The sequence below is a fragment of the Cervus elaphus genome, chromosome 21, assembly GCF_910594005.1.
Source record: "Cervus elaphus chromosome 21, mCerEla1.1, whole genome shotgun sequence".
NCBI classification, from domain to species: Eukaryota; Metazoa; Chordata; class Mammalia; order Artiodactyla; family Cervidae; genus Cervus; species Cervus elaphus.
The window spans coordinates 16491701-16509281 of NC_057835.1; the positions used below are offsets into that span (position 1 = coordinate 16491701).

General features: G+C 40.7%; 1 long non-coding RNA gene across 1 annotated transcript in view; it reads right to left on the reverse strand.

Annotated features, from left to right (window-relative positions):
* Window positions 1–17515, reverse strand: part of LOC122679664 — a 98915-nt gene extending 81400 nt beyond the window's left edge. Inside the window, exons 1-3 of the long non-coding RNA XR_006336474.1 lie at window positions 14061–17515; window positions 12428–12694; window positions 1015–1096 (exon numbers count right to left, since the gene is read on the reverse strand). This is a non-coding gene — a long non-coding RNA (uncharacterized LOC122679664). The remainder of the gene's footprint in view (window positions 1–1014; window positions 1097–12427; window positions 12695–14060) is intronic.
* Between the last annotated feature and the right edge of the window lie 66 nt (window positions 17516–17581).

Here is a 17581-nt window from a genome sequence, read left to right on the forward strand (position 1 = left end):
TGTTGCATACACATGCTTCATTCATGCACACACATGTGTACCCATATGCTTTCTCTCCTACACACACATATACATGTACACACACACACACACACACACACACACATAAACCCCATATCCAAAGGCCAAGTCCTGTCAATTTTGCCTCTCTATCTTCCCCACCTCTCCAACCCTGCTACCATGACCCTTGAGCTGAGATCCTCATCATTGCTTACCTGACTATTGGGAGAACTTCCTGACTGTTCTCCCTTCTTCCTTTAAACCCAAGCTCCATATCAAAGCCAGAGGTATATCTCTAAAATGGAAATCAAGCATTGTACTCCCCTTTTGCACATTTCCACATCTCCTATTGTCTGTAGAATAAAATTCAAGCTCATAGACATGGCCATCAAGATCCTCCTTGACCTGACTCTGAAGTCCCTTCATTAATTTCCACAAGAAACTCTCTACTAATGAGCACCTTGATATCCTCAATTACTTCACTGAAGATCCAGACATAATTTGTGTCAATAGAAAACTAGTAATTCTATAAAAGTCTGATGGAAAGGTGATCTGTGAAATAGACATTTGAAACACATCATTTAGTCATACCAAACTATCCTACCCTCCATTGTCAAAGCATTCAACTAATTGAATGATGTTGGTAGGAGAAGATATGCAACTATAGTAAAGAATTGGGAAATTCTTTATGCAGTGACATAGATATACAGTAATTTATTTAACCAGCCCCCTACTACTGAAAATAAGCTTCGTTACCAAGCTTTCCAATCAATATTATTAGAATATCAGTGTGTCCACCCTAGGGAAAAGGGATTAAAGAAGCATGAGGGTAAAAGTGGGAAGACTTTTTATAAAGCAATAGATCAGCTAAGAGACAAACCGGTGAAAATGGAGATGGAGACAAAATCTTTAAGATCTAGAAGCCTTGGCCTTAAGAAATTTAGTACTCTGGAAGAGGCACAATCATAATTTCAAAGCATTCATTTATTGAACACACTTGTATTGTCCACTTACTGTATCTCTGGGGGTTCTGTCAAGCCATGCAGATCTAGTATGGAGTAAACATGTAGCCAGTCTCTGCCATGGAATTTTTAGCCTAAAGAAGAAAAATAAGTGAGTATGTCAAGAGCAGCTAACCTAGTCTGGGGTATGGGGTGGGAAGGTGGCTTATCAGTAAGGAGATTCACTAAGCAAGTGGTTCCAGAAAGAGGAAAATCATTGACTCTGTGGTTCTCTAAGTCCTGACCCGCAGCAAGCACATGATCTGAGAATTTGTTAGAAGTGCACGGCCTCAGATCCCACCCCAGACCTCGTGAATGAGAGACTCTGGAGCCGGGCAGTGCCGACAGTCTGGTCTTTACAAGTCCTTGGGGCCATCCTTAAATAGCTAGTCTGGGAACTACTGCCTAGAAAGCCAAAAGATGCAGGAGCAACTTTGCTTGTCTGATGCCAACCTAGAAAGGCTTAAGACAGGAAGTGACCTTTGAACCAGGTCTTCAAAGGAGAGTGAGAGTTTTTCCAGGGGAGAAGCCGAGCTGGCCAGGAACATTCCAGGAATTTCAGGAGTTTGTACTTCTGAGCCAGCTTACAGTACTACCACCATCATATTTCCTAAATAAATTTGGGATGAATTTTGGGGAAGTGACTTAGGCACAGTTATTCATTGCATGTTGCAAAGAATTTAAATGTTCATCAGCAGATGACTTCTTGAATAAACTCCAAGTCATACATGTAAATGAGTTCTATCCCTCTCTTTAGAAAAAGAGAGGGCTATGTCTGCTAGTGTGGGGTTGAACTTCAAAATCTAGTACTGAGTACCAAAAGGAAGGTGCAAATCACATACATGTCATGCTGTGTGTGTGTGTGCTCATTTGCTCAGTTATGTCTGACTCTTTGTGACCCCATGGACTGTATCCCACCAGGCTCCTCTGTCCATAGGATTTCCCAGGCACGAATGCTGAAGTGGGTTGCCATTTCCTTCTCCAGGGGATCTTCCAGGGATTGAACCCGCATCTCCTGAGCCTCCTGAATTGACAGGCAGATTCTTTACCTCTGAGACACCTGGGAAGCCATTGGTATATCATGTATTTCTTGCTACTTTTGCGTGAAAAAATGTGACTCTGTAAATGCTTGCAATACTGCAGACAGACACAAGAGCCAGGGAATTGGCTCTCTGGTGGGGAATTCAGGGTGCAGAACAGAAATGGGAGGGAGATTTTCATTGGATACAACTTGGCATCTTTTCATTTTTGATCTATGTGCATAGATTCTAAGAAATGGGCAAGGTATCTCATCTCAGGCATGAACAAGTGGTGGGGTCAGGAGAAGGCTCTGGTCTGTTCTAAGGGCCTCCAAGTAGGGTCCCCACATCAGCCTCACCCCAAAAGAATTCACCCAGGAAATTCTATTTAAGATAGGGAAAAGATTCCCATTTTATCTGCTTGAGTAACCACAGTTTGTATTTGCTTCTGTAAAAATACCGGTTTATCAAGTCAATGGACTTGATGGTGACTTGATGGCAATCTCCCACCCATCCATCACAAGAGTGTTCTGTTTGCACATTGCCCAACAGCTGGGTCCACATGACTCCACAGCTCTATGAGCTGTGTCAAGATAAAGGCTGGCTTGGAAGGGATCTGACCTTCTCTGGGGCTTAAAAAAGGGGGGGTGGGGGGTGGTGCTTTAAACTAAAAGGCACCTTGACTCCAGTAAGAAAAGGAGTATCTTGGATTTGTTTGTTGAGTCATTCAGCAAGGTTCATTGAGGACCTAGTATGTGCCAAGGATATCAAGATGACTAAGAGATAGTTCCAGTCTTTACAAATCTTTCATAGTTTCAATGTAACACATGTATAACACTGAGAGATAAATTGTAAAGAGATGTCTCAACAAGAGCTAGAGAGCACAGAGGAGTAAGGGGTGAATCCTTTGTAAGATTGGAGAGGTGGGACAGGGAGTGGAAGGGAAGGAATTGAGGGAAGTCTTTAGAGGAGGTGGCCTTGGTGATGAGCCTGGTAGGATGTAGAGAAGGACACTCCAGGTAGAGAGAAAAGCAGGACAAAGTTTTTGGAGGGTTGAAAATTCATTTTTATGCAGGGATGATGCTTATGGAGTTGGAGTCTGTCTCCAATTCCTGTCCCTGCTCTCAACTTGCTATATAATACTAGACATCTCATTTAGTCTCTCTGATTTGCAGTCCCAAGTGTAATTTGTGTGCATTGTAAAAGCCAAGAAAGAGAGAGACAGAGACCTGTCTCAGTCTGAAGCAGGAAGGGATACAGAATTACGTGTCGCAGAGGGTCCTGCCTGGGTTTAGTACAGCATATAGTCATCTCTGCCTGAAAACACTTGTGTTTGATTCAAAGGCCACAGAGTAAGGATTCCAAGGTTAGCTGGTGTCTGTCATTCACACTGCCCCATGTCTCCTGTATCTGGTCAATTTCTTAAGAAAATAGGAAGTAAAATAAAAGGGGTTAGACAACTGAGAACAGCCAATTGTTGATGCTTGGGAAGAGCTGGAAGATGGACTTTTCCCTTAGCCTCATGTTGGTTCCTCTGACTGTACCACCTGCAACCTCCTATTACTGACAAGACTCAGCTTCAACATCAACTTTTTGCATCCCTTCCCCAATCCACAGAGACAGGTCAGGTTAGGGTCAGGTACTATGCATCTATGCTTCCCAGCCCCCCATGCTTCTTTCATTATAGCCTTTATCACACTGAATTGTTATTGTCCACCAAGTTTGTAGCATTTCTCATTAGACTGTTTGTTTCACTAGGACAGCCATCATGTCTCCTTTCTACCCCCTAGTCTGTTACCTAACATGGAAAAAGTAACTGTTGACTTTGAATAAGTGAATGAGTAAATGAGAGAATGGAAGATGGTCAGTTCAGTTCAGTTCAGTTGCTCAGTCCTGTCCGACTCTTTGCAACCACATGGAAGATGGTGAGCAAATGGCAATTAGCACAAAGTGGTCAAAAAGACTAGTTCCTCAGAGCATGAATGATACCCTGGGATTCCAGTGTAAGGGGGAGCAGAGGACATCCCAGTCAAAGAAGGACTGTATTACAGTTCTTGTTGAGACCATATTTCATCCCCCAATGATGGGATTTCCAAAATTCAGGTGGGTTTTTTGGCCATTTTCTACAAGGATCAAAAGGTATAATTTGTTCCTATCCTCAATAGTTATTTTCAGATGGCTAGGGCAAATGAGTTTTAGAAAACATGAAAGTTTTGTTTTAAAGAAAAGATAAGCCATTATTTAACACAGGAGATGGCAGGCTAGAATAAAATAAATGGGAAAATTGAGATGGACCTCAATTGAGTCACTGGAATAAGTGGAGAAGTCAAGGCAGATCATGCTGATAAGGAAATTGATGATGTTCTTGATGATAATTATAATTATGGTGAGAGTCATCAATATTTTGAACAAATGTTCTACATTCATTATCTCATTTATCCCTCACAATAACCCAAAGAGATAGTCAGTATTCTTATCTTATTCTTCAGATGAGGAAAATCAAACTCAGAAAGGTTAAATAATTGCTCAGGATCATACAGTTCCTAAGAAGGATAACCAGAAGTTAAACCCGTGTCTGACTCCAAATCTCATTCAGCTAAAAAAGGCTGTTCTACCACCCATGTTTCTCTTCTGGGTTAATATTCTCTTAGTTAGGTTCTTGACGTCTTCATCCTATTATGCCTTTTATCCAGAATAACAGAGTCATTGCTAAGAAGAAATAGACTTTATATTAAACTTATTCCCTGGAAGTAGGTCAAAATAATCCTGACTACCCACACTGACTCAACAGTGATTTCATCTAAATATTCCAAAATAAAAGACTGCTGTTACATAGCAGTCAGCATCCAAAACCTGATTTCAGAAGATAGAAGGTAAGACCAGATGTGCTGGGATTAATCCAGACTTCATAGAGGGCATATCATAAGACCCATGAACAACAGAATTTTCGTATAAATCCCATCAGGTCTGCTCGCTGTTCTTTATCTAAAGGTACTCTTGAAATCCCTTCTTAAACTTTTTCAAATCCTTCCTTTGGAATGGATAATTATATTAGGTGCCTGATCATTTCCAGGGAATATAATCACTATAGTCTTAACTAATTGCCAGCTCTTCAAAGACAGGAAATATGACCATTAGTTCTCATTTACCTGAAAGCCAGGAGATGGGATAGTCTCATTAATTTAATAGTCTGGTGAATTAAAAAAGACTAGAGATAGCAAAAGACGGATTTGTAGATTTCCAGATTGTAGACTACAGTAGAACACAGTACATTTAACCTCATATGATACAATAATGTTTTACAACTTAGAGAGGACTCTGAAGAACACTACCAAATAGGATACACCAATGCCATGAGGGAAATAATGGGATTATCTGCATTAAACATAGAAAATCTTAGAGAGATTTAATTATGTTTCCCAGGTCACCCAGCAAATAGGAAGCAGAACTAGAATCTGAGCTGTGTCTCTTAACTCTTCACTCTGTGAGCAATGTCCTACCCCATGTTTTTTATCATTCTTTCTTTCTAGCCAAGGCAAGCATAGCCAACATGGATAGATAAGCTGAACTTACAATGAGCAAATCAGACAGAAGTGCAGCTAGTCATCTGTCTTGGTACAAAGTAAATATGAAATGTTTATTACCGAATATAGAGAGTTTAGAAGCTCCTTAAATACAAGGGCCATGTCCTGTGGACCTGTTTATGCCTGGAGCTCAGCAGAGTGAATGTTTGTTGAATTCAGCAACTAACATATCACTATTCTATTTGGATAATAACGTGTTTGGAGGGAGTCCTGAGCTATGAGCCAACTCTCTTCCAATTAATTACTCTATCAAGTCAAATCAAATCAAGAGCTTGTATTTGGGCTGAAAACATTCCTGAAAAGAAATCTTTGTGACCTTTCACCTGACAACATCATCTGGTGCTGTCAGGAGATGTCTCCTTGAGAGTAATAAAAGACACACTAAGTGACGTCAGACTGATGACATCAGAGCCTCATCTAGATCAGCCAGTGGGTACCAAACCAAGGTCTGGCTTTCAGCCACAGCTTGCATTTACATGCAGAACACATAAGATGTCCCTAAAAGAACCAGAGGTTCAGACTAGAGTTATCCCCAGCCTCCTGAAGATGCCCTCAGCCATGAAGCACTGACAAAGCTTCCATGAGGACAAAAGACAAGACCACATTTTCAGAGATGACCAGTTTCCATCCCTGCTGTTGACCACTGACCACATCTCATGCCTATTGCCTCTAGGTCAATACAAATGGGAATGAATGGCCAAAGGTTTGGGTTTCAGACTGTTGTGATTTTAAAATCTTGATTCTGCTAGCTGTGTGACCTTGGGCAAATTAATTAACCTCCTTGAGCCTTAAATTCTTCTTCTGTATAATGAATGGGCACAAAAATTACATGAGATAATGTGTGTAAAGCACCCAGTGCATTGTAATGGAGCTGAATCACATACATGTAGAAGTTACATATAGTTCAAATTACCATTGAGAATCCCTTAAGTTGCCCAGAAAGGGCAATATATATTTTCTTTTATACATAACTTGCCACAGTAAAATAAACATATAAATATATGATATATACAGTAGTCAGCATATATGCAAGATATGTGCAGAAATATAATTTTACAGTATTATAATTACATACAAAAGAGTGCATAATTGAATTTGCATGGGTTAGGTAGACATAGGGGAAAACTCTACTCTAAATAGAAGTTGAGCATTTATGATGTTACTTTCCTGGGGGTCATAGAAGCAAAGATGCACAAATGACTAATAATAGTGAATTAAGCATATTCCCTAATCAAGGCTCTCTTCTTCTAAGTTCTATTTCATGTTTCTTTATTTAATCTTCACAACAACCCTACAATGTGGTTTCTATTATTATCCCCATTATAAAGATGAGGAACCTAAAGAACAGAGAAGTTGAGTAACTTTAATAAGTCAACACAGAGTCTGGCCCACAAAGGAGATTGTGACCTAGTTATATAGATGAACTAAGACTAAAACTGATACTACAGAAATACATGTAGGATGACAGTCTGGAAGGATGAAAATGAATAACAAGGGAGTGATACAGATGACAATCCGTAAAACTAGGGTCTCAAAGCTAGAAGGACCCTGAATACACCTAGTCTTGTGAGGGAAGGAGAGTTCACTGCAGGATCAGCAGTTCAGAAAGGACATTCTGAAGATGAGACCTAAGCTGTGCCTTGAAGAATGAACTTTCCTAATCAGGCAGTAAGAAAATGGAAGCAAGAGCATGTATGTTGATTATGGGGTGCAAAATCAGAGGCAGGCACATGACATTCTGTTTTGTGGATATATATGAAAATCCTAGTTGTAGCTATGATGGGAAAGGATAGGGGTGATGTGAAAAATAGACCAAGGTCATATTATGTTGGCCTCTGCGGTAACACTGCAAGGAATTTGACTATGGACCTTAGGGAACCTCTGAAGACTGCTGAATTATGGAGCAAAAAGAGAAAAAAGATATTTGGGGAAGATCAGTCCTACCCCTAACCTCATATGTTTGGGCCATCAAGCCAGTTGGACTGGCCCTCCCCAAGACACAGCTAAAAAGAGTTCTCCGGAGGTCATTCTTACTCAGCAAGCAAATACTTAGACAAATATGTCTTCTTTCAGGATGAATCTGGACTTTCCAAGCCCCTGGCGGACATCTTTACACACAACCCACAGGGCTTCTGCTGAATGTCCTTTGTAGCTAATGACATAGTCATTTCTGGCATCTTAAGGTGGCGCTTTCTTTTTATTACGCCTGGTAAATTAAGTCTCCTGGAAAACACCTTCCCTGAACCTTCTCCCCTACACTTACCTCTCCATTTTCACTGCTTCCCCAAATTAAATTTATATGTGTACTTGGCAAATGGTTGACAGAGATGTAAACCTTGTCTACAGAGACATCCTGACTCCCAGTGCCTGGAGCTTTCATAGTAAAATAAAGTGTTTTGTCCCCAGTATCTCCGTAGTATAGCCATCCCACTTTTAAAAAGATCCAACAATTTAGGCAAGTTTATTTTGCAAAGCGAAGAACACAAAAATTTAATCAAATGAAGTCCAGGTCATTTTAAAGAAATTGAAGCTAACTCAGCATTAAATAGCTCCTGTGTTGCATTGCAATGTCTATTGGCAAAGTGTGATATTTTCATCAGCCCTGTCTATTTGAGAAGATAAAATGTAAATCCTTTGGCCTGGAATTTCAGGTTCCTTATATTTGATTCAAAATTACCTCTGGAAAATTTCATTCGTTCCCACATGTGGCACATGGAAAAATCTCAACAAGTGATAGCTTTGAATTTCAAATACATAGTCAGTGATTATTGAGTTATTTTACATACCTCTTAGCACAGTACATAAGAATAGCTCCCTGTAAACACACACGAACTTGAATTATCTCATTCTAGTTCAAATAGATGCATATAAGCATGATCATATTAATTAAAACTATATCACAGATATTTCTTTTGCAAAGCAGTTTTTTTTTTCCTGACCCCAAAGTTCATAAAGAAATAGCATTTAAGATTGAAAAAGCTAGAGCTTAATCATCTGCCACCTTCTTCATAGTTTATCAGTTACTAATCAAATAAGCCTAGTAAGTGATTCATTGTTGTCAAGTGCATATATGTGTGGCAGGAGAAGGGGGTGGTGTGGGATAGGAAAGTCATTTAATCAAAGAAAGGAAAAGAAAAAAATTAAAAGAGTCCAAGCTGAGTGAAAAGTTAAAATCGTGTTGTTCTTTCTAAGCAGCAATCGTGGTTTGTTCTCAGTTTAGTTGGTGGGGTTTTTTTAATTACCCGAGATACAGGAACACCCATCAAAGAAAGAAAATCTCATTAAATATGCTCCAATTAACCTCCTTAACTCAGGCTAATAGAGAGGGACGAACAGATCATGAATTTGAAGGATTTTCAAAAATGCCATTGTAACACCTTCAAGTTCACATGGGGACCTCAGTCACCTCACTACTAATTAAACAGATTCACCCTGAAATTCTCTGAATAGGATATATAATAGATTAGAATACTGAGCACACAGTCTGTTCTATACCACTCTAGGGGGTAGGAGAGAATACACTCATTAAAGAGAACTAGGGTCTTCTCTGGGTGAGAGGCATTCAGATATCCAACTTCATTTTAAGATAGCCTGAAATAACATAAAATGGAGCAAAAGTTTGCAAGCCGTATGAACTTCCAGAGTGAAGCCATTATTGTGGTTACAAATAACCAATTTCCTTTTATAGAGGAGATACTATTACAGCTGGGCTTTGAAGATGAAACTCACAGGGAAAGTTAAGGACTTCATTTTTGTTGAGTACTTACTCTGTGCCATGTCTTTTATATTCCATGATTAACTTAATTCCTACAGGTCTCTAAGGTGTGTGTTAGTCACTCAGTCATGTCTGACTCTTTGCAACACTATGGAGCCCACCAGGTTCTTCTGTCCATGAAATTCTCCAGGTAAGAATACTGGAGTGGGTCTTTCTCCAGGGAGCCTTCCCGTCTCAAGGATTGAACCCAAGTCTCCTGCACTGCAGGCAGATTCCTTACCTTATGAGCCACCAGAGAAGACAAGTCTCTAAAGCAGTTATCAGTATTATATTCTCACTGTAACAATTATAAGAAGGTACTTTTCCCAAGGCTACACCACCGGAGATTAGGACTCAGGATCCTAATATGGGCCTGGATCATCCCAGAGCCTCTGTTTTTACTTCTTCTTTGGCCTTGTGGCTTCTGCAAGCCATTATGAGGTCAGTTGCATGAGAGACAATGGTTAAAACCAATGGGCCAGAATCTCCATCATTGTAAGCAAACATTGTAAGCATGAGAGCTTTGTAAGCAGTTCATTCCTTTAAATAGATTATGCTCATTGCCAATACTGCTTATACTATTCGTTACCCAGTATAGATTAACTAATTTACAGCTAACTTACAGCTAATTTATAAAATGAATGAGGATGATTGGAGTGAATTGAATGACTGTCTCTCTCCTCAGAGACAGAGTAAAGGTTAACTTTAGCCCAGTTCAAGGCTAATTATAATACATTTTGCAAAAGACAGAGTTAGTCAGAGGTCTAATAAGGTATTCCCAGGGCTTCGATTAGGGCATCAAGCTGCCAGGTACTATCATATAGCTGACATCTGTGTGAAAGACCAGGGAAAATATAAGAAAGCTGTTAGAATGTGGGTAGTAAAAATTTTAGAGTGCTTACAGATATAACAACTCCATGCCTTTCCCCCACAGAATGGCTAAGGAAATCAGATTTCCTCCATACAGTGGGGTGGCACGCAGCCATTAAATACATCACATTAAACCATTTTTCAATCTCCTCTACAGGCACCTCCTCATCTCTCCAAAGAGGAGTCTTTGGTCCTTTCTAATCGACTCTCGCCCGTCTAATTGCATAGCTTTTAACACAGTTCAATGCTCAAAACCTCTGAATTTATATCTCTATACCTCTCTCCTGCACACTAAACTTACTCCTCCAACTTTTACCTTGACATTTCCCCTCAAAAGTCTGATAAACCTCTCAAACCTAACATATTCTCAAATGAATGATTATTCAATAATTATTCAATGATTATTCAATCAGAAGTATTGATTTTGGCCTCTCCTTGCCTCCCCTTTGCATCCCTGATCTGTTCTTCCCAAGGTTTTTCAGCCTGTTTGTGGAAACAACAGGTATTCCATTGCTAAAGCCCAAAGACCTTGAAGTCAAGCCTTGACTGCTCACTGTCTCACATGCACATTCAATCCATCTACCTTTACCGTTACCTACTATCCAATACCGTACTCTCATCTCAACCTGTAAAACAGAGGTAGGGCAGGAGCACTTTTAGCTACCTTTCTACCCCCCTGGCCTGAGCCACCGTCACTTAGATTTGCCTAGATTTCTTCATTGCCTCCCATGATCTCCCTGCTCCCTCTCTGGCCCCTACATTCTATTCTCACAACAGCCTGAGTGGTACTGATGGCTCTCCATCTCATCAGAGTAAAAGCCCAAGTCCCAGCTAGTAACCCTGGCACTTCTCTGGTGGCCCAGATGGTGAAGAATCAGCTTGCAATGCAGGCAACCTAGGTTCCATCTGTGGGTCAGAAGATCCTACAGAGAAGGAAACAACTATCCTTTCCAGTATTCTTGCCTGGGGATTTCCATGGACAGAGGAGCCTGGTGGGCTACAGTCTATGGGGTTGCCAAGAGTCAGACACAACTGAGTGATTAACACTTTCACTTTCACCTCTTTACTAGTAACCATGAGACCCTACATGAGCACACACAGACATTGTCCATCTGTCCTTATATCCTTGCAACGTATGTCTCCCTTGACAACTACGGTCTGGTTACACTGGTCTCCTTGCTTCTCCAAAAATGACGCACACCTTCTCAACTGGGTCCACCATCACATAGGTTACTGGATCTGGTCTCCTTATCTACAAAACAAGGTAATTTTATCAGAAGATCTCTCAGGTTCCTCCATGAAGATGTTATGACTTTATAGCTGTTTTCATCCGCCAAGAGTGAAGACCATGAGACCCCAAACCTAACAATGGGGCAATATTATGAGCTCTGACCAATGGCAAAGAAAAATCTGTCTTTTCATATCTCTTCACCATTGGCCCTGCAGATTGAAATTAGATCTAATATAAGCTATTTTTTACTGAGGAGTGGAAAATTAACAATAGTCCATGGAAATAGTATGTAACAATTAAATATTATGATTATGGTTACTGTATTATAGGGGCTTCCCTGGTGGCTCAGAGCATAAAGAATCTGCCTGCAAGGAGCCTGGCATGCTGCAGTTCAAGGATTGCAAAGAACTGGACATGACTGAGTGATTTACACTTTTACTGTATTATAATAATAAGGAAAATTATTCTGTTAAGATGCTAAGGGAAAGAAGGGAAACAGGTTTTACAAATACTGTTATAATGAAAATGTGAAAATAAGGAAGATTTGTGGAAGAAAAATCATCAATATGCTAAGAGTAACAGTACTGAAGTCATGGAATTAAGAGTGATTCTTTTTTTTAAAACTTTTCTGAATTTTCTACATATGGTTTCTGTGTTTATTTTATCACCATTGTAAATAATGAAGATATAAGTGTGTATGCGTATTTAATCTTTCAAACATTTAAACCTGGAGATTGCTTTCCAGCCAGAAATAATATAATATACTCTTCCAATTACTGAGTCCATACACCACAGGCAAATTGGAAACAGTGTTCTTTGAACAAGAACACGGTAATAAAAGATTAACAGGCAATTTCCCTACATTGATGTGGATCAGCCATGCAGTCAGCTCAGTTGGCAGCCAAGAGCCCAAACACACAGACTTGGGTATTTTCTCATTACATAGACAAGGTCAGTAGCATATTCACTAAGTCAAATTGATGGATATACTCAGAGGTCCTCAGAGGGATTCTATATTCTTTTTATTTTCAGTGATGCCAAGATGCTATTCGTAGGTAAAGCCTCATCATTTAAGAATATTCACTGAATTTCCCAAATTGCAATCAAGTCTATCCAGTATGTTCAGTCTATATGGATCGAGGAATGCAGAGTCCAAAGTTGTAGATTCAAGGTCTTCTGTACAGAAACTGTTGACTTCGGCCAGGTTACTTAGTCACAGGTCCCAGTCTTCTCATCTACAAAATGGGAAAAGACCTTTGTCATTCTAAAAGAAAGAAAAAAGGAAAGAATAGGGGAAGGAATGTTTTCCACCTTATGGGATTGTTATGTGCATTCAATATTATGGCAAGTTAGCAGAAGATTGGAGTCATGATACACACTCCAAATGTCAATCCTTTATCCATTTAACAAATGTCTGTTAAAAATAAGATGTCCCAGGAGATGTGGATACACAGTGAACAAGGCTTATTCCTCTGCTCTAAAGATGTATCTAGCTGGTAGGAGAATTCACAGAGACGAGGAGTATCACAATCCTGTAAGATATGCATCTGACCGGCACAATACAGTGTCATGGGGGAGAGGTGAGGACAGGACAGTGGGACAGTAAATAAGCCCTCAATACACTGAAAAGGGCTTTTAATATCAATAGCAACTTGGGTGTTCATTAAATGCTAGACCCTGCTCAGAAATTATCAAAATTTTTTATTGCATTATCTCATTGATTTGCTTCTATTATTAATCTTCACTTTAAGGTAATTGAGTGACTGAGTGGTTAGGTAACTTTCTTGGAAACAACACAGCTAGTAATCATTGGAGCCAAGAATTTGAAGCCAGGAAGTCTGACTTCCATGTGCTTTTCTTTTTTTTTTTTCCATGTGCATTTCTAAGCACTGTGTACACTGCCTTCTTCACTGGCTCTTGAGCTTATCAAATTGAGGTAACAAGCGTAGAGTGTATAGAAATATTGTCTGTCACACAGTAAATGTCCAATAAATGGCAGCTAGTGTTAGTAATAGTAGTAGTAGCAAAAGCAGCAAGAGTAATAGCAAAAGTGGTAACGAAGTACTAATAGTAGTACTAAGAGTACTAGCAGTAGTAGTGGTAGTAATAACAGTAGTAGCAACAGCAAAATATAAATTCCAGTAGTTATTATTAGTCTGGGCTTAGAAGCATTCTAAGAAGGAAGGTGAAAAGTGTTCTTTACTTCTGTACCACATGGTTCCGTTCTCATGAAACCCGTTTCTTGGTACAGAAGAAGGACTCACACATATCCATATTGGACAGCTGGAGATTTAGAGTGAAAATGATTTAAGTTTCAAATAGAAAAGTTGCATTTCCAAGAACGAAAATATTTATGAAAATGTCATCTTTTAGGGTTATTGCAGAGGAAGCACTGTAGTTAAGTCTTATGAGACAAGTTCGCATGCCCAAAGCCCTATATAGCAAGCTCATCACAGGGACCAGGTCATTTATTCCTCACAAGTGTTCTGTAGGATAGATATTGTATCAGCCCCTCTCCATACACAAGAACACTGGGGTTCAGCAAAGATAAACTGCTGACTCAAGATGACATTAACTCCCAGAGCCATTCATTCTGCTCACCTGGCCACTGGGATGAGGGGAAGGCACCACCCGAGTGGAGATGGCTCAGACTTGGACGAGGGCAGAAGGCAAGCCAGGGCACCCAGAGAAGATGGGGTGCTGGGGCAGGAGGCTGAAAGGAGGTGGGTCTATAGAGATACAGGAGGTGTGAGCTGGACCAGCTGTCAGGAGGGACCCAGCCCTGCCTTCTCTGAGTTCCCCACCCAAGAAAAACCACACAGCAAGACACACTTGTTTAGAATGTCTTGTTGGGTTCTTTTTCGAATGTCTTGTTTTTAAGTTGCATTTTGTTTTGTCATCTATACCAAGGTGTAGGTGAAGGTGTCATCTATACCAAAATCAGAACACCAAGAGAACTTTTGGTTTTTATTTGGTTTCTTCCAAAATGCACCCAAATGAGTAGAACCTTTTTAAAATGTTGCTTTGGGTTTGGGATAATATTTGCAGCCACACTGATACACACATTTGACCCCCCCTCCCCATTAGTACTCACCTGAAGCAATCACAGAATTTTCAGAATGGCAGCCACTCATTCAGTCAACAAACATTTATTGAGCATTTACTCTGTATCAGACCACCCACTCAGCAACATAGGCATGGCAGTGAACCAGAAGAGACACAACACTTGTTCCCCTGGAATTCACATTCTAGTTGGGAGAGAGATGGGTGTTAATTCCAAAACCAAATGATTAAGATGATACCAAGTTGAGACACACTCTTGGACAAGCAAGAGTGACATGAAAGAAAGCTATTTGAGTAGAAGACATATAATAGGTTGGGTGGTCAAGGTTGGCTGGGAGAAAGTGATGTTTGAACTGGGGAGAAATAGGGAGAAGGGACCCTCAATGTGAAGGTCTGAAGCCAAAGGGAGCCAGGGGGAGGGAAGAGCTAGTGCAAAGTGCTACCACTGCTGAAAGTTTGGAGTATTTGAGGAACACTGAGAAAGCCAACTTGGCTGGGTCACAGTGTGCCGGGGAGAGAATAGTCGGAGATGCACTCCAGGGATCAGATCAGGAAGAAGTTTGTCAACGTGGTACAAGGACCTTGAATCATACTTGCAGAGATATAGACGCTATTTGAGGACAGTAAGCAGGCCAGAGAAGGAGCTTATTTTTATTGAGAAAAGCATCCACATGATAACTGTGTAGAGAGTGGATTATAAGCTGCAGAGGAAGGTGAGAAACCAGTCAGGAAGGTATTACAGAGGATAGGGTATGGACAAGAATGGTTTGGGTCTATTCAGAGCAAAGCAGACAGATCTGAAAAATGTTTTCAAGATAGAGGTAAGAGGTCTCATTGACTGGGTGGATGTGGGGAGGATAAGGGAATTGGTGAAATCCAGGAAGATCCCTAGGTTTGGGCCTGAAGATCTGGTGTGTTGATGTCAATCAACAAAATTGGAAGTTGGGTGAACAGCCAGTCCTGGTGCCACTGGGAAGGGAATTCAAGGGTTCAGTTTGGACATAATAGGTTAGAGATATTATTAGATAGCCAAGTATGTGTGTCAAGTAGGCATTTAGATGCAGGAATCTACAGTTCAAAGGAGAAGACAAGGCTGGACATGAAGATGTTGACTTTTTCACCTTATAGATGGTAAGTTTGGCATGTGATTGGATAATCAACTTGGGGAGAGAGAAGGAGAAATTATATTTGAACCATCTCAAGATGACCACTATGAGCTTGTGTCTGTATTTATTCCTTATTTATAAAACAGAGGTAATAACAGACCCCCCCAAAAGGTAGTTTTACAAATTAAATTCTACTTGTATATAAGGTCCCAATCTGTATGACCCAGAATCTTGATCTAGTCCAATGCTTTGTTAAGGTCCCAGAAAGGTCAATACCATAAGAGTTAGACTTTCTCAAGAGAGAGGGCTAATTAGCTCATTTTCAAAGCCAAGATTCTGTGGTCCTAAGGTATCCACCCACCCTGCCTTCTTTCCTCTTTCTCCTTGAGCAATTGCATCTACAACACATTTTCACCCAGCACACAGACACACACACACACTACTTTGGGGCCATTTCCCTGGGCAGCTGAATTCCAGGAAAGAAAAGATCTTTAGGAGGGCTGACTCGATGGTACATGACTCTAGGGAGTTATAACCGGCATGGGTCAAGTCCCATTACACAAGGTCAAGTGGCAGCTAAATCCCCTTGGCTAGAACAAGTCGTGGCTTTCCTTAGAGCTCTGGGTTGGTGCCCAGAGGGTGAGAGGCCGGCAAAGGAGTCTTCAGTCAGAGGGGTACTCGAGGACACCACCTTGCCTATTCCCTTCGCTGCCCTCTCTGCCACACCCCAATGTCCAAAAGAGAGTGTCAGTGTCCACAACAACCCTAGCTAACTTTTGCTGAGTGCCTATTCTGTAACAAGCACTTGTGCAACCACTTTCCATATATAACCTTCTTCAGCCCTTCCAGGATCCTGTAAGGTGGATATTATTATAACTCCCAAGTTACAGGTGAGAAAACCAAGACTCGGGGATGATGAGAGGTCACCGTCCAAGGTCAAACAACTGAGAAGGCATGGAGATTTGAACACAAGTTTTCTCTCAACCACAGCACTCTATCATTTCTTAGTGGTGTGGCATGTTTACCCCTTTCAGTTTATGTCAGCAACATTGACCTCCCAAGCATACAGAGGGAAGGGTCCTGGATGAGGAGTCGGATGAGTTATAGTTTCAAATCTGTTACTGGTGAATTATGTAGCCTGGAGTAAATTACTTACCTTCCTTAAGCCTTAGTTCTCCTATCTTCAGGGCAGAGGGAGTGATCTCTGCCTCCTGAGGAGGGCTGGGAGCACAGAATGTGAAAAGCGACATAAAAATCATTTGCAAAGTCTCAAGGGAGGATTGTGCATAAGATTAGGAAGAGCTCATGGTGATGATGTTGATATTGGTGCTGCTGCTGATAATGATAATGGTGAACACACACAGGAATGAACACATCTCAGAAGTCTCTTCACTATTTATTAAGACAGAATAGAACCTGATCCATAGATAGTGTTCAATGAATATTAGTAAATAAATAAGTAGTGAAGGGGAATGAGAGAGTTAATAAAGGAGAATTCAAGAGATTTCATGCTCTTCAAACTTTGGGGCCCAGAAATGAATCACTTGAATATATATAAAGTTGGGATTAGCATGAAGTTCCAGGTGGATTCTAAACCTTTATTCAGTTGTATCCTTCTGGGACTTCAGGAAGGTTTGGGGAAGGAAGCAAGAGAGGGAGGAAGGGAGGGTGGAAGGAAGGAAGGAAATGTCCAAATCACATATTTATTAATTTATTACAAACAGAACCTAGAGTTCAAGGTTCCCTGACTCCATTGGTATTGGGAAGGTACAGTTCAGTTCAGTCACTCAGTCATGTCTGACTATCTGTGACCCCATGGACTGCAGCATGCCAGGCTTCCCTGTCCATCACCAACTCCCAGAGCTTGCTTGAACTCATGTCCATAGAGTCAGTGATGCCATCCTACCATCTCATCCTCTGTCGTCCCCTTCTCCTCTTGCCTTTAACCTTTCC